The 18,686-nt window shown below is 47.0% G+C and overlaps 1 long non-coding RNA gene across 1 annotated transcript in view; it reads right to left on the minus strand.

The window, feature by feature from the left end:
- Window positions 1–2,033: 2,033 nt before the first annotated feature.
- Window positions 2,034–18,686, minus strand: part of LOC121399427 — a 29,158-nt gene continuing 12,505 nt past the window's right edge. Inside the window, exon 3 of the long non-coding RNA XR_005965011.1 lies at window positions 2,034–2,197. This is a non-coding gene — a long non-coding RNA (uncharacterized LOC121399427). The remainder of the gene's footprint in view (window positions 2,198–18,686) is intronic.

The following is an 18,686-nucleotide window of genomic DNA, read 5'->3' on the forward strand; positions in this document are numbered from 1 at the left end:
GGGCCCTGTACGACAACATTTTCTGGGTCCCCTGGGTCCCACCCACTCTGCCACAGGCCCTGCCCACCACACCCCACAGCAAAAAGGCCACACAGACATGAGCGCTAAAACAATAAAAGCACTTGGCCAAAGGATTATTAAGCCTGCAACCACATCAAGGTAGACTCTTTCAGCAGGTACTTACTGTAACCTAAATTGCACTTTAACTTTAGAATTTGCATTTCTAATGTACAAATAAGAGCCATTTGGTTTAATCCCTTGGTCAGAAAAGAACCATTGGTGGCCAGTGTGCCCTACACAAGTTAAAAAAGATAACTTGTGGCCAGGCCACCCATAAAAGATGAAAAAAAAATTGGTGGTCATGGCCCCCTATAAAAGTTAAAAAAAAAAACATTGGTGTCCAGGACCCCCACAAGTTAAAAAAAAAACATTGGTGTCCAGGACCCCCACAAGTTAAAAAAAAAAAAATTGGTGGCCAGGGTCCCCATGAAAGTTTTACAAAAATGGTTGGCAGTCTATCATCAATGGTTTTCAGAACATGGCAGCATTTATGCTGCTTTTGCTTGTTTGGACTCTAGATATTTTTGGGTATAAAAGAAAAATAACTATCACCCTAGTACTGCAAGAACTAAGCAAATTATTGCTGAAATATGAGGAAAGGACCACAGCTGAAAATGTACAATTTGAGCTAACACTTCTTGCAGCACATTGGGACAAATTAAAGGCTTCTGCACTGGATGAGTACACAGTCAGGGTGGCAACCACCATTAAAGCTAATGACCAGGCTCTGAGTTCTACTTTGAATTTTTGTGTAGTTGTTCCTACACATAGTTTCTCACAGAGATTTATGCACCACCAATTAACCCATTGGTTCCAAACTAATCCTGAAAAAGATAAGCTGCTGCTAGAAACCACAGATTTTGAGGAACTATGCTTAGCTAAAGCTAAACCCAGGCACGTTTTATCCCAAGTGTATAACATAATCTTAGAGCTTAAAGGTTCTATAGAACTCAATTTTAAGATGCAATGGGAAAAGGACTTTAATATCTCATTTAGTGCAAAGGACTGGGAAATGTCATTTGCACTTACTCATAATTTGGTGATGGCCTGCAAAGCACAAGAGACCAATTACAAGATACTTACCAGATGGTATAAATGCCTAACGACTTTGCATGCCATTTACCCAACGGTCTCAGATAAATGCTGGCGTTGCAATGAGCAGAACGGTGATATGAAGCATATATGGTGGTATTGTCAGATGATACAACCCTTCTGGGTCAAGGTCTTTCAAGTAATCTCTAAGTTCACGGGAACTGACGAATACCCTGACCCGTCCCTAGCATTGATATCCATCCCCTCCCCAAATATACCACTGAAAATAACACCCAGAGGGCTTCATGGCTGTGGCGATAGCAGCAGCCAGAACTGTAATAACCAGACACTGGAAAAGCAATAAGACACCCACGGTAGAAAGGATAGCAGAACTGATCTATATACAGTAAATGGAAGAACTACTCTCATATACAAGCATGTTTCCCAGTCGATATATCAAAACATGGAGAATATGGGTCCTGTTCAAAGCAACGACAGACTTCACCCAAATTTTAGCCTCTTAATTCTAGACCTCTTGATTGTGGTACCTATATTACCCCAATTAAGAATACAGACACTTGAAATTTGGTCAAGTTAAACTCCCTACTCCTATAAGTATAAGTTAAGGCTTACCCCTGTGAACATAGATGCGGATGTATTACAACATCCACTACTTTAACCAGTCTGAACAAGGGAGCTATCATCAATGGAATCCTCCTCATTTGCATTGTCATTCTACATTATGCTAAGGGGAAATCAACAGACGACTCTGTCGTCAATCAGAAAGGGAAACATATCTGGGGTATAAATAAACGTCCTGTGTTCCCCCTTGGCCTAAAATCAAAATCAAAATCAAAAATTAACAGGTTGTGATGCTCTGACCCCCTTTTTCCTCTATCTTTTTCTAGGGATAATCCCTGACACAATAAAGAACAACCTTGTAATCAGTGAATGTCTTTAATTTCATAGAAGAGGAACAATGTGCATAACAATTGTAATAGACATTTTGTTGACTAGGAGTTACTGTCAAGGGGATATCCTCAATGTTTTCTTTGGATTATTGTCATTGTCTTCTTTCTTCTTTCTGTACAAAGTTTTCATTGATCTGGAAAAAGGAAAAAACAAATAAAGAATATGTAAAAACATAAACATAGCAAAAACATACCCATGAGATCGAAAAAACAAGACATAAATCCAATACAATAATGACAATATTGAGCCTTTTTGGTCATGTGTAAAAAATGATGCGGATGTAGACCAAGCGCAACACTGTTTCAAGTCACAAGTAAAAAAACATTGTCAGCTGGTCCCTTTGCATTGCTCCACTATGATCCTAGAGCAAAGAAAAGAACCAAGGAGCGACCTGTGTGCCAAGCAAATGCCCAGGGCACACACGTCGCCCCCGCTGACGCCACCGCTCTCCGCCCCTGTATGTAGGGTTGCCACCTTTTCTCCTTGGGGAAACCTGGCAGGGGACGGGCCAGTGACATTGGAGTACGGGCCGGATGACGTCCGGGAAGTGCCGGATAACGTCGAGTACAGGGAGGTGATCTTGGGGGGCGGGCTGGATGAAGTTGGGGGCTGGGAAGGTGACGTAGGGGGTCGGACAGATGACATCGGGATGGGCCTGATGACGTGGCAATCAGCGATTGGCTGATCGACATGTCCTTCACTTCAATGTCCTGTCCAGATTTCCTAGTTTGGTAATCCGGACTGGGACTTTTCACCCGGGCAGCCCATCCAAAAAGCGGGCTGTCCAGGTGAAATCGGGAAAGGTGGCAACCCTATCTCTATGTGTAATATTGAGCAAAAATGCCTGTTTGCACCTATGTCCACACCGCATCAAGTTTCAATGACCACCAGAACCACATAAAGAGATATAGAAACCTCAAAAAGACACCCTCTGCATCTCAACGCATTCTTAATGACTATTACTCTACATACATATTTGAAAGCAACAAACTGGATAAAAAATAATCAATATTGAAATGCAATACAGATTTAGCAAAAACATACCCATGAGACAGAAATAGCAAGAGACAAATCCAATACAATAATGACAATATTGAGCCTTTTTGGTCATGTGTAAAAAATGATGCGGATGTAGACCAAGCGCAACACTGTTTCAAGTCACAAGTAAAAAAACATTGTCAGCTGGTCCCTTTGCATTGCTCCACTATGATCCTAGAGCAAAGAAAAGAACCAAGGAGCGACCTGTGTGCCAAGCAAATGCCCAGGGCACACACGTCGCCCCCGCTGACGCCACCGCTCTCCGCCCCTGTATGTAGGGTTGCCACCTTTTCTCCTTGGGGAAACCTGGCAGGGGACGGGCCAGTGACATTGGAGTACGGGCCGGATGACGTCCGGGAAGTGCCGGATAACGTCGAGTACAGGGAGGTGATCTTGGGGGGCGGGCTGGATGAAGTTGGGGGCTGGGAAGGTGACGTAGGGGGTCGGACAGATGACATCGGGATGGGCCTGATGACGTGGCAATCAGCGATTGGCTGATCGACATGTCCTTCACTTCAATGTCCTGTCCAGATTTCCTAGTTTGGTAATCCGGACTGGGACTTTTCACCCGGGCAGCCCATCCAAAAAGCGGGCTGTCCAGGTGAAATCGGGAAAGGTGGCAACCCTATCTCTATGTGTAATATTGAGCAAAAATGCCTGTTTGCACCTATGTCCACACCGCATCAAGTTTCAATGACCACCAGAACCACATAAAGAGATATAGAAACCTCAAAAAGACACCCTCTGCATCTCAACGCATTCTTAATGACTATTACTCTACATACATATTTGAAAGCAACAAACTGGATAAAAAATAATCAATATTGAAATGCAATACAGATTTAGCAAAAACATACCCATGAGACAGAAATAGCAAGAGACAAATCCAATACAATAATGACAATATTGAGCCTTTTTGGTCATGTGTAAAAAATGATGCGGATGTAGACCAAGCGCAACACTGTTTCAAGTCACAAGTAAAAAAACATTGTCAGCTGGTCCCTTTGCATTGCTCCACTATGATCCTAGAGCAAAGAAAAGAACCAAGGAGCGACCTGTGTGCCAAGCAAATGCCCAGGGCACACACGTCGCCCCCGCTGACGCCACCGCTCTCCGCCCCTGTATGTAGGGTTGCCACCTTTTCTCCTTGGGGAAACCTGGCAGGGGACGGGCCAGTGACATTGGAGTACGGGCCGGATGACGTCCGGGAAGTGCCGGATAACGTCGAGTACAGGGAGGTGATCTTGGGGGGCGGGCTGGATGAAGTTGGGGGCTGGGAAGGTGACGTAGGGGGTCGGACAGATGACATCGGGATGGGCCTGATGACGTGGCAATCAGCGATTGGCTGATCGACATGTCATTCACTTCAATGTCCTGTCCAGATTTCCTAGTTTGGTAATCCGGACTGGGACTTTTCACCCGGGCAGCCCATCCAAAAAGCGGGCTGTCCAGGTGAAATCGGGAAAGGTGGCAACCCTATCTCTATGTGTAATATTGAGCAAAAATGCCTGTTTGCACCTATGTCCACACCGCATCAAGTTTCAATGACCACCAGAACCACATAAAGAGATATAGAAACCTCAAAAAGACACCCTCTGCATCTCAACGCATTCTTAATGACTATTACTCTACATACATATTTGAAAGCAACAAACTGGATAAAAAATAATCAATATTGAAATGCAATACAGATTTAGCAAAAACATACCCATGAGACAGAAATAGCAAGAGACAAATCCAATACAATAATGACAATATTGAGCCTTTTTGGTCATGTGTAAAAAATGATGCGGATGTAGACCAAGCGCAACACTGTTTCAAGTCACAAGTAAAAAAACATTGTCAGCTGGTCCCTTTGCATTGCTCCACTATGATCCTAGAGCAAAGAAAAGAACCAAGGAGCGACCTGTGTGCCAAGCAAATGCCCAGGGCACACACGTCGCCCCCGCTGACGCCACCGCTCTCCGCCCCTGTATGTAGGGTTGCCACCTTTTCTCCTTGGGGAAACCTGGCAGGGGACGGGCCAGTGACATTGGAGTACGGGCCGGATGACGTCCGGGAAGTGCCGGATAACGTCGAGTACAGGGAGGTGATCTTGGGGGGCGGGCTGGATGAAGTTGGGGGCTGGGAAGGTGACGTAGGGGGTCGGACAGATGACATCGGGATGGGCCTGATGACGTGGCAATCAGCGATTGGCTGATCGACATGTCATTCACTTCAATGTCCTGTCCAGATTTCCTAGTTTGGTAATCCGGACTGGGACTTTTCACCCGGGCAGCCCATCCAAAAAGCGGGCTGTCCAGGTGAAATCGGGAAAGGTGGCAACCCTATCTCTATGTGTAATATTGAGCAAAAATGCCTGTTTGCACCTATGTCCACACCGCATCAAGTTTCAATGACCACCAGAACCACATAAAGAGATATAGAAACCTCAAAAAGACACCCTCTGCATCTCAACGCATTCTTAATGACTATTACTCTACATACATATTTGAAAGCAACAAACTGGATAAAAAATAATCAATATTGAAATGCAATACAGATTTAGCAAAAACATACCCATGAGACAGAAATAGCAAGAGACAAATCCAATACAATAATGACAATATTGAGCCTTTTTGGTCATGTGTAAAAAATGATGCGGATGTAGACCAAGCGCAACACTGTTTCAAGTCACAAGTAAAAAAACATTGTCAGCTGGTCCCTTTGCATTGCTCCACTATGATCCTAGAGCAAAGAAAAGAACCAAGGAGCGACCTGTGTGCCAAGCAAATGCCCAGGGCACACACGTCGCCCCCGCTGACGCCACCGCTCTCCGCCCCTGTATGTAGGGTTGCCACCTTTTCTCCTTGGGGAAACCTGGCAGGGGACGGGCCAGTGACATTGGAGTACGGGCCGGATGACGTCCGGGAAGTGCCGGATAACGTCGAGTACAGGGAGGTGATCTTGGGGGGCGGGCTGGATGAAGTTGGGGGCTGGGAAGGTGACGTAGGGGGTCGGACAGATGACATCGGGATGGGCCTGATGAAGTGGCAATCAGCGATTGGCTGATCGACATGTCCTTCACTTCAATGTCCTGTCCAGATTTCCTAGTTTGGTAATCCGGACTGGGACTTTTCACCCGGGCAGCCCATCCAAAAAGCGGGCTGTCCAGGTGAAATCGGGAAAGGTGGCAACCCTATCTCTATGTGTAATATTGAGCAAAAATGCCTGTTTGCACCTATGTCCACACCGCATCAAGTTTCAATGACCACCAGAACCACATAAAGAGATATAGAAACCTCAAAAAGACACCCTCTGCATCTCAACGCATTCTTAATGACCATTACTCTACATACATATTTGAAAGCAACAAACTGGATAAAAAATAATCAATATTGAAATGCAATACAGATTTAGCAAAAACATACCCATGAGACAGAAATAGCAAGAGACAAATCCAATACAATAATGACAATATTGAGCCTTTTTGGTCATGTGTAAAAAATGATGCGGATGTAGACCAAGCGCAACACTGTTTCAAGTCACAAGTAAAAAAACATTGTCAGCTGGTCCCTTTGCATTGCTCCACTATGATCCTAGAGCAAAGAAAAGAACCAAGGAGCGACCTGTGTGCCAAGCAAATGCCCAGGGCACACACGTCGCCCCCGCTGACGCCACCGCTCTCCGCCCCTGTATGTAGGGTTGCCACCTTTTCTCCTTGGGGAAACCTGGCAGGGGACGGGCCAGTGACATTGGAGTACGGGCCGGATGACGTCCGGGAAGTGCCGGATAACGTCGAGTACAGGGAGGTGATCTTGGGGGGCGGGCTGGATGAAGTTGGGGGCTGGGAAGGTGACGTAGGGGGTCGGACAGATGACATCGGGATGGGCCTGATGACGTGGCAATCAGCGATTGGCTGATCGACATGTCCTTCACTTCAATGTCCTGTCCAGATTTCCTAGTTTGGTAATCCGGACTGGGACTTTTCACCCGGGCAGCCCATCCAAAAAGCGGGCTGTCCAGGTGAAATCGGGAAAGGTGGCAACCCTATCTCTATGTGTAATATTGAGCAAAAATGCCTGTTTGCACCTATGTCCACACCGCATCAAGTTTCAATGACCACCAGAACCACATAAAGAGATATAGAAACCTCAAAAAGACACCCTCTGCATCTCAACGCATTCTTAATGACTATTACTCTACATACATATTTGAAAGCAACAAACTGGATAAAAAATAATCAATATTGAAATGCAATACAGATTTAGCAAAAACATACCCATGAGACAGAAATAGCAAGAGACAAATCCAATACAATAATGACAATATTGAGCCTTTTTGGTCATGTGTAAAAAATGATGCGGATGTAGACCAAGCGCAACACTGTTTCAAGTCACAAGTAAAAAAACATTGTCAGCTGGTCCCTTTGCATTGCTCCACTATGATCCTAGAGCAAAGAAAAGAACCAAGGAGCGACCTGTGTGCCAAGCAAATGCCCAGGGCACACACGTCGCCCCCGCTGACGCCACCGCTCTCCGCCCCTGTATGTAGGGTTGCCACCTTTTCTCCTTGGGGAAACCTGGCAGGGGACGGGCCAGTGACATTGGAGTACGGGCCGGATGACGTCCGGGAAGTGCCGGATAACGTCGAGTACAGGGAGGTGATCTTGGGGGGCGGGCTGGATGAAGTTGGGGGCTGGGAAGGTGACGTAGGGGGTCGGACAGATGACATCGGGATGGGCCTGATGACGTGGCAATCAGCGATTGGCTGATCGACATGTCCTTCACTTCAATGTCCTGTCCAGATTTCCTAGTTTGGTAATCCGGACTGGGACTTTTCACCCGGGCAGCCCATCCAAAAAGCGGGCTGTCCAGGTGAAATCGGGAAAGGTGGCAACCCTATCTCTATGTGTAATATTGAGCAAAAATGCCTGTTTGCACCTATGTCCACACCGCATCAAGTTTCAATGACCACCAGAACCACATAAAGAGATATAGAAACCTCAAAAAGACACCCTCTGCATCTCAACGCATTCTTAATGACTATTACTCTACATACATATTTGAAAGCAACAAACTGGATAAAAAATAATCAATATTGAAATGCAATACAGATTTAGCAAAAACATACCCATGAGACAGAAATAGCAAGAGACAAATCCAATACAATAATGACAATATTGAGCCTTTTTGGTCATGTGTAAAAAATGATGCGGATGTAGACCAAGCGCAACACTGTTTCAAGTCACAAGTAAAAAAACATTGTCAGCTGGTCCCTTTGCATTGCTCCACTATGATCCTAGAGCAAAGAAAAGAACCAAGGAGCGACCTGTGTGCCAAGCAAATGCCCAGGGCACACACGTCGCCCCCGCTGACGCCACCGCTCTCCGCCCCTGTATGTAGGGTTGCCACCTTTTCTCCTTGGGGAAACCTGGCAGGGGACGGGCCAGTGACATTGGAGTACGGGCCGGATGACGTCCGGGAAGTGCCGGATAACGTCGAGTACAGGGAGGTGATCTTGGGGGGCGGGCTGGATGAAGTTGGGGGCTGGGAAGGTGACGTAGGGGGTCGGACAGATGACATCGGGATGGGCCTGATGACGTGGCAATCAGCGATTGGCTGATCGACATGTCATTCACTTCAATGTCCTGTCCAGATTTCCTAGTTTGGTAATCCGGACTGGGACTTTTCACCCGGGCAGCCCATCCAAAAAGCGGGCTGTCCAGGTGAAATCGGGAAAGGTGGCAACCCTATCTCTATGTGTAATATTGAGCAAAAATGCCTGTTTGCACCTATGTCCACACCGCATCAAGTTTCAATGACCACCAGAACCACATAAAGAGATATAGAAACCTCAAAAAGACACCCTCTGCATCTCAACGCATTCTTAATGACTATTACTCTACATACATATTTGAAAGCAACAAACTGGATAAAAAATAATCAATATTGAAATGCAATACAGATTTAGCAAAAACATACCCATGAGACAGAAATAGCAAGAGACAAATCCAATACAATAATGACAATATTGAGCCTTTTTGGTCATGTGTAAAAAATGATGCGGATGTAGACCAAGCGCAACACTGTTTCAAGTCACAAGTAAAAAAACATTGTCAGCTGGTCCCTTTGCATTGCTCCACTATGATCCTAGAGCAAAGAAAAGAACCAAGGAGCGACCTGTGTGCCAAGCAAATGCCCAGGGCACACACGTCGCCCCCGCTGACGCCACCGCTCTCCGCCCCTGTATGTAGGGTTGCCACCTTTTCTCCTTGGGGAAACCTGGCAGGGGACGGGCCAGTGACATTGGAGTACGGGCCGGATGACGTCCGGGAAGTGCCGGATAACGTCGAGTACAGGGAGGTGATCTTGGGGGCGGGCTGGATGAAGTTGGGGGCTGGGAAGGTGACGTAGGGGGTCGGACAGATGACATCGGGATGGGCCTGATGACGTGGCAATCAGCGATTGGCTGATCGACATGTCCTTCACTTCAATGTCCTGTCCAGATTTCCTAGTTTGGTAATCCGGACTGGGACTTTTCACCCGGGCAGCCCATCCAAAAAGCGGGCTGTCCAGGTGAAATCGGGAAAGGTGGCAACCCTATCTCTATGTGTAATATTGAGCAAAAATGCCTGTTTGCACCTATGTCCACACCGCATCAAGTTTCAATGACCACCAGAACCACATAAAGAGATATAGAAACCTCAAAAAGACACCCTCTGCATCTCAACGCATTCTTAATGACTATTACTCTACATACATATTTGAAAGCAACAAACTGGATAAAAAATAATCAATATTGAAATGCAATACAGATTTAGCAAAAACATAGCCATGAGACAGAAATAGCAAGAGACAAATCCAATACAATAATGACAATATTGAGCCTTTTTGGTCATGTGTAAAAAATGATGCGGATGTAGACCAAGCGCAACACTGTTTCAAGTCACAAGTAAAAAAACATTGTCAGCTGGTCCCTTTGCATTGCTCCACTATGATCCTAGAGCAAAGAAAAGAACCAAGGAGCGACCTGTGTGCCAAGCAAATGCCCAGGCACACACGTCGCCCCCGCTGACGCCACCGCTCTCCGCCCCTGTATGTAGGGTTGCCACCTTTTCTCCTTGGGGAAACCTGGCAGGGGACGGGCCAGTGACATTGGAGTACGGGCCGGATGACGTCCGGGAAGTGCCGGATAACGTCGAGTACAGGGAGGTGATCTTGGGGGGCGGGCTGGATGAAGTTGGGGGCTGGGAAGGTGACGTAGGGGGTCGGACAGATGACATCGGGATGGGCCTGATGACGTGGCAATCAGCGATTGGCTGATCGACATGTCCTTCACTTCAATGTCCTGTCCAGATTTCCTAGTTTGGTAATCCGGACTGGGACTTTTCACCCGGGCAGCCCATCCAAAAAGCGGGCTGTCCAGGTGAAATCGGGAAAGGTGGCAACCCTATCTCTATGTGTAATATTGAGCAAAAATGCCTGTTTGCACCTATGTCCACACCGCATCAAGTTTCAATGACCACCAGAACCACATAAAGAGATATAGAAACCTCAAAAAGACACCCTCTGCATCTCAACGCATTCTTAATGACTATTACTCTACATACATATTTGAAAGCAACAAACTGGATAAAAAATAATCAATATTGAAATGCAATACAGATTTAGCAAAAACATACCCATGAGACAGAAATAGCAAGAGACAAATCCAATACAATAATGACAATATTGAGCCTTTTTGGTCATGTGTAAAAAATGATGCGGATGTAGACCAAGCGCAACACTGTTTCAAGTCACAAGTAAAAAAACATTGTCAGCTGGTCCCTTTGCATTGCTCCACTATGATCCTAGAGCAAAGAAAAGAACCAAGGAGCGACCTGTGTGCCAAGCAAATGCCCAGGGCACACACGTCGCCCCCGCTGACGCCACCGCTCTCCGCCCCTGTATGTAGGGTTGCCACCTTTTCTCCTTGGGGAAACCTGGCAGGGGACGGGCCAGTGACATTGGAGTACGGGCCGGATGACGTCCGGGAAGTGCCGGATAACGTCGAGTACAGGGAGGTGATCTTGGGGGCGGGCTGGATGAAGTTGGGGGCTGGGAAGGTGACGTAGGGGGTCGGACAGATGACATCGGGATGGGCCTGATGACGTGGCAATCAGCGATTGGCTGATCGACATGTCATTCACTTCAATGTCCTGTCCAGATTTCCTAGTTTGGTAATCCGGACTGGGACTTTTCACCCGGGCAGCCCATCCAAAAAGCGGGCTGTCCAGGTGAAATCGGGAAAGGTGGCAACCCTATCTCTATGTGTAATATTGAGCAAAAATGCCTGTTTGCACCTATGTCCACACCGCATCAAGTTTCAATGACCACCAGAACCACATAAAGAGATATAGAAACCTCAAAAAGACACCCTCTGCATCTCAACGCATTCTTAATGACTATTACTCTACATACATATTTGAAAGCAACAAACTGGATAAAAATAATCAATATTGAAATGCAATACAGATTTAGCAAAAACATACCCATGAGACAGAAATAGCAAGAGACAAATCCAATACAATAATGACAATATTGAGCCTTTTTGGTCATGTGTAAAAAATGATGCGGATGTAGACCAAGCGCAACACTGTTTCAAGTCACAAGTAAAAAAACATTGTCAGCTGGTCCCTTTGCATTGCTCCACTATGATCCTAGAGCAAAGAAAAGAACCAAGGAGCGACCTGTGTGCCAAGCAAATGCCCAGGGCACACACGTCGCCCCCGCTGACGCCACCGCTCTCCGCCCCTGTATGTAGGGTTGCCACCTTTTCTCCTTGGGGAAACCTGGCAGGGGACGGGCCAGTGACATTGGAGTACGGGCCGGATGACGTCCGGGAAGTGCCGGATAACGTCGAGTACAGGGAGGTGATCTTGGGGGGCGGGCTGGATGAAGTTGGGGGCTGGGAAGGTGACGTAGGGGGTCGGACAGATGACATCGGGATGGGCCTGATGACGTGGCAATCAGCGATTGGCTGATCGACATGTCCTTCACTTCAATGTCCTGTCCAGATTTCCTAGTTTGGTAATCCGGACTGGGACTTTTCACCCGGGCAGCCCATCCAAAAAGCGGGCTGTCCAGGTGAAATCGGGAAAGGTGGCAACCCTATCTCTATGTGTAATATTGAGCAAAAATGCCTGTTTGCACCTATGTCCACACCGCATCAAGTTTCAATGACCACCAGAACCACATAAAGAGATATAGAAACCTCAAAAAGACACCCTCTGCATCTCAACGCATTCTTAATGACTATTACTCTACATACATATTTGAAAGCAACAAACTGGATAAAAAATAATCAATATTGAAATGCAATACAGATTTAGCAAAAACATACCCATGAGACAGAAATAGCAAGAGACAAATCCAATACAATAATGACAATATTGAGCCTTTTTGGTCATGTGTAAAAAATGATGCGGATGTAGACCAAGCGCAACACTGTTTCAAGTCACAAGTAAAAAAACATTGTCAGCTGGTCCCTTTGCATTGCTCCACTATGATCCTAGAGCAAAGAAAAGAACCAAGGAGCGACCTGTGTGCCAAGCAAATGCCCAGGGCACACACGTCGCCCCCGCTGACGCCACCGCTCTCCGCCCCTGTATGTAGGGTTGCCACCTTTTCTCCTTGGGGAAACCTGGCAGGGGACGGGCCAGTGACATTGGAGTACGGGCCGGATGACGTCCGGGAAGTGCCGGATAACGTCGAGTACAGGGAGGTGATCTTGGGGGGCGGGCTGGATGAAGTTGGGGGCTGGGAAGGTGACGTAGGGGGTCGGACAGATGACATCGGGATGGGCCTGATGACGTGGCAATCAGCGATTGGCTGATCGACATGTCCTTCACTTCAATGTCCTGTCCAGATTTCCTAGTTTGGTAATCCGGACTGGGACTTTTCACCCGGGCAGCCCATCCAAAAAGCGGGCTGTCCAGGTGAAATCGGGAAAGGTGGCAACCCTATCTCTATGTGTAATATTGAGCAAAAATGCCTGTTTGCACCTATGTCCACACCGCATCAAGTTTCAATGACCACCAGAACCACATAAAGAGATATAGAAACCTCAAAAAGACACCCTCTGCATCTCAACGCATTCTTAATGACTATTACTCTACATACATACTGTATTTGAAAGCAACAAACTGGATAAAAAATAATCAATATTGAAATGCAATACAGATTTAGCAAAAACATAGCCATGAGACAGAAATAGCAAGAGACAAATCCAATACAATAATGACAATATTGAGCCTTTTTGGTCATGTGTAAAAAATGATGCGGATGTAGACCAAGCGCAACACTGTTTCAAGTCACAAGTAAAAAAACATTGTCAGCTGGTCCCTTTGCATTGCTCCACTATGATCCTAGAGCAAAGAAAAGAACCAAGGAGCGACCTGTGTGCCAAGCAAATGCCCAGGGCACACACGTCGCCCCCGCTGACGCCACCGCTCTCCGCCCCTGTATGTAGGGTTGCCACCTTTTCTCCTTGGGGAAACCTGGCAGGGGACGGGCCAGTGACATTGGAGTACGGGCCGGATGACGTCCGGGAAGTGCCGGATAACGTCGAGTACAGGGAGGTGATCTTGGGGGGCGGGCTGGATGAAGTTGGGGGCTGGGAAGGTGACGTAGGGGGTCGGACAGATGACATCGGGATGGGCCTGATGACGTGGCAATCAGCGATTGGCTGATCGACATGTCATTCACTTCAATGTCCTGTCCAGATTTCCTAGTTTGGTAATCCGGACTGGGACTTTTCACCCGGGCAGCCCATCCAAAAAGCGGGCTGTCCAGGTGAAATCGGGAAAGGTGGCAACCCTATCTCTATGTGTAATATTGAGCAAAAATGCCTGTTTGCACCTATGTCCACACCGCATCAAGTTTCAATGACCACCAGAACCACATAAAGAGATATAGAAACCTCAAAAAGACACCCTCTGCATCTCAACGCATTCTTAATGACTATTACTCTACATACATATTTTGAAAGCAACAAACTGGATAAAAAATAATCAATATTGAAATGCAATACAGATTTAGCAAAAACATACCCATGAGACAGAAATAGCAAGAGACAAATCCAATACAATAATGACAATATGAGCCTTTTTGGTCATGTGTAAAAAATGATGCGGATGTAGACCAAGCGCAACACTGTTTCAAGTCACAAGTAAAAAAACATTGTCAGCTGGTCCCTTTGCATTGCTCCACTATGATCCTAGAGCAAAGAAAAGAACCAAGGAGCGACCTGTGTGCCAAGCAAATGCCCAGGGCACACACGTCGCCCCCGCTGACGCCACCGCTCTCCGCCCCTGTATGTAGGGTTGCCACCTTTTCTCCTTGGGGAAACCTGGCAGGGGACGGGCCAGTGACATTGGAGTACGGGCCGGATGACGTCCGGGAAGTGCCGGATAACGTCGAGTACAGGGAGGTGATCTTGGGGGGCGGGCTGGATGAAGTTGGGGGCTGGGAAGGTGACGTAGGGGGTCGGACAGATGACATCGGGATGGGCCTGATGACGTGGCAATCAGCGATTGGCTGATCGACATGTCCTTCACTTCAATGTCCTGTCCAGATTTCCTAGTTTGGTAATCCGGGACTGGGACTTTTCACCCGGGCAGCCCATCCAAAAAGCGGGCTGTCCAGGTGAAATCGGGAAAGGTGGCAACCCTATCTCTATGTGTAATATTGAGCAAAAATGCCTGTTTGCACCTATGTCCACACCGCATCAAGTTTCAATGACCACCAGAACCACATAAAGAGATATAGAAACCTCAAAAAGACACCCTCTGCATCTCAACGCATTCTTAATGACTATTACTCTACATACATATTTGAAAGCAACAAACTGGATAAAAATAATCAATATTGAAATGCAATACAGATTTAGCAAAAACATACCCATGAGACAGAAATAGCAAGAGACAAATCCAATACAATAATGACAATATTGAGCCTTTTTGGTCATGTGTAAAAAATGATGCGGATGTAGACCAAGCGCAACACTGTTTCAAGTCACAAGTAAAAAAACATTGTCAGCTGGTCCCTTTGCATTGCTCCACTATGATCCTAGAGCAAAGAAAAGAACCAAGGAGCGACCTGTGTGCCAAGCAAATGCCCAGGGCACACACGTCGCCCCCGCTGACGCCACCGCTCTCCGCCCCTGTATGTAGGGTTGCCACCTTTTCTCCTTGGGGAAACCTGGCAGGGACGGGCCAGTGACATTGGAGTACGGGCCGGATGACGTCCGGGAAGTGCCGGATAACGTCGAGTACAGGGAGGTGATCTTGGGGGGCGGGCTGGATGAAGTTGGGGGCTGGGAAGGTGACGTAGGGGGTCGGACAGATGACATCGGGATGGGCCTGATGACGTGGCAATCAGCGATTGGCTGATCGACATGTCCTTCACTTCAATGTCCTGTCCAGATTTCCTAGTTTGGTAATCCGGACTGGGACTTTTCACCCGGGGCAGCCCCATCCAAAAAGCGGGCTGTCCAGGTGAAATCGGGAAAGGTGGCAACCCTATCTCTATGTGTAATATTGAGCAAAAATGCCTGTTTGCACCTATGTCCACACCGCATCAAGTTTCAATGACCACCAGAACCACATAAAGAGATATAGAAACCTCAAAAAGACACCCTCTGCATCTCAACGCATTCTTAATGACTATTACTCTACATACATATTTGAAAGCAACAAACTGGATAAAAAATAATCAATATTGAAATGCAATACAGATTTAGCAAAACATACCCATGAGACAGAAATAGCAAGAGACAAATCCAATACAATAATGACAATATTGAGCCTTTTTGGTCATGTGTAAAAAATGATGCGGATGTAGACCAAGCGCAACACTGTTTCAAGTCACAAGTAAAAAAACATTGTCAGCTGGTCCCTTTGCATTGCTCCACTATGATCCTAGAGCAAAGAAAAGAACCAAGGAGCGACCTGTGTGCCAAGCAAATGCCCAGGGCACACACGTCGCCCCCGCTGACGCCACCGCTCTCCGCCCCCTGTATGTAGCGGTTGCCACCTTTTCTCCTTGGGGAAACCTGGCAGGGGACGGGCCAGTGACATTGGGAGTACGGGCCGGATGACGTCCGGGAAGTGCCGGATAACGTCGAGTACAGGGAGGTGATCTTGGGGGGCGGGCTGGATGAAGTTGGGGGCTGGGAAGGTGACGTAGGGGGTCGGACAGATGACATCGGGATGGGCCCTGATGACGTGGCAATCAGCGATTGGCTGATCGACATGTCCTTCACTTCAATGTCCTGTCCAGATTTCCTAGTTTGGTAATCCGGACTGGGACTTTTCACCCGGGCAGCCCATCCAAAAAGCGGGCTGTCCAGGTGAAATCGGGAAAGGTGGCAACCCTATCTCTATGTGTAATATTGAGCAAAAATGCCTGTTTGCACCTATGTCCACACCGCCATCAAGTTTCAATGACCACCAGAACCACATAAAGAGATATAGAAACCTCAAAAAGACACCCTCTGCATCTCAACGCATTCTTAATGACTATTACTCTACATACATATTTTGAAAGCAACAAACTGGATAAAAAATAATCAATATTGAAATGCAATACAGATTTAGCAAAAACATAGCCATGAGACAGAAATAGCAAGAGACAAATCCAATACAATAATGACAATATTGAGCCTTTTTGGTCATGTGTAAAAAATGATGCGGATGTAGACCAAGCGCAACACTGTTTCAAGTCACAAGTAAAAAACATTGTCAGCTGGTCCCTTTGCATTGCTCCACTATGATCCTAGAGCAAAGAAAAGAACCAAGGAGCGACCTGTGTGCCAAGCAAATGCCCAGGGCACACACGTCGCCCCCGCTGACGCCACCGCTCTCCGCCCCTGTATGTAGGGTTGCCACCTTTTCTCCTTGGGGAAACCTGGCAGGGGACGGGCCAGTGACATTGGAGTACGGGCCGGATGACGTCCGGGAAGTGCCGGATAACGTCGAGTACAGGGAGGTGATCTTGGGGGGCGGGCTGGATGAAGTTGGGGGCTGGGAAGGTGACGTAGGGGGTCGGACAGATGACATCGGGATGGGCCTGATGACGTGGCAATCAGCGATTGGCTGATCGACATGTCCTTCACTTCAATGTCCTGTCCAGATTTCCTAGTTTGGTAATCCGGACTGGGACTTTTCACCCGGGCAGCCCATCCAAAAAGCGGGCTGTCCAGGTGAAATCGGGAAAGGTGGCAACCCTATCTCTATGTGTAATATTGAGCAAAAATGCCTGTTTGCACCTATGTCCACACCGCATCAAGTTTCAATGACCACCAGAACCACATAAAGAGATATAGAAACCTCAAAAAGACACCCTCTGCATCTCAACGCATTCTTAATGACTATTACTCTACATACATATTTGAAAGCAACAAACTGGATAAAAAATAATCAATATTGAAATGCAATACAGATTTAGCAAAAACATACCCATGAGACAGAAATAGCAAGAGACAAATCCAATACAATAATGACAATATTGAGCCTTTTTGGTCATGTGTAAAAAATGATGCGGATGTAGACCAAGCGCAACACTGTTTCAAGTCACAAGTAAAAAAACATTGTCAGCTGGTCCCTTTGCATTGCTCCACTATGATCCTAGAGCAAAGAAAAGAACCAAGGAGCGACCTGTGTGCCAAGCAAATGCCCAGGGCACACACGTCGCCCCCGCTGACGCCACCGCTCTCCGCCCCTGTATGTAGGGTTGCCACCTTTTCTCCTTGGGGAAACCTGGCAGGGGACGGGCCAGTGACATTGGAGTACGGGCCGGATGACGTCCGGGAAGTGCCGGATAACGTCGAGTACAGGGAGGTGATCTTGGGGGGCGGGCTGGATGAAGTTGGGGGCTGGGAAGGTGACGTAGGGGGTCGGACAGATGACATCGGGATGGGCCTGATGACGTGGCAATCAGCGATTGGCTGATCGACATGTCATTCACTTCAATGTCCTGTCCAGATTTCCTAGTTTGGTAATCCGGACTGGGACTTTTCACCCGGGCAGCCCATCCAAAAAGCGGGCTGTCCAGGTGAAATCGGGAAAGGTGGCAACCCTATCTCTATGTGTAATATTGAGCAAAAATGCCTGTTTGCACCTATGTCCACACCGCATCAAGTTTCAATGACCAACCAGAACCACATAAAGAGATATAGAAACCTCAAAAAGACACCCTCTGCATCTCAACGCATTCTTAATGACTATTACTCTACATACATATTTGAAAGCAACAAACTGGATAAAAAATAATCAATATTGAAATGCAATACAGATTTAGCAAAAACATACCCATGAGACAGAAATAGCAAGAGACAAATCCAATACAATAATGACAATATTGAGCCTTTTTGGTCATGTGTAAAAAATGATGCGGATGTAGACCAAGCGCAACACTGTTTCAAGTCACAAGTAAAAAAACATTGTCAGCTGGTCCCTTTGCATTGCTCCACTATGATCCTAGAGCAAAGAAAAGAACCAAGGAGCGACCTGTGTGCCAAGCAAATGCCCAGGGCACACACGTCGCCCCCGCTGACGCCACCGC

This window comes from Xenopus laevis, chromosome 1S (assembly GCF_017654675.1).
Source record: "Xenopus laevis strain J_2021 chromosome 1S, Xenopus_laevis_v10.1, whole genome shotgun sequence".
Classification (NCBI taxonomy): Eukaryota; Metazoa; Chordata; class Amphibia; order Anura; family Pipidae; genus Xenopus; species Xenopus laevis.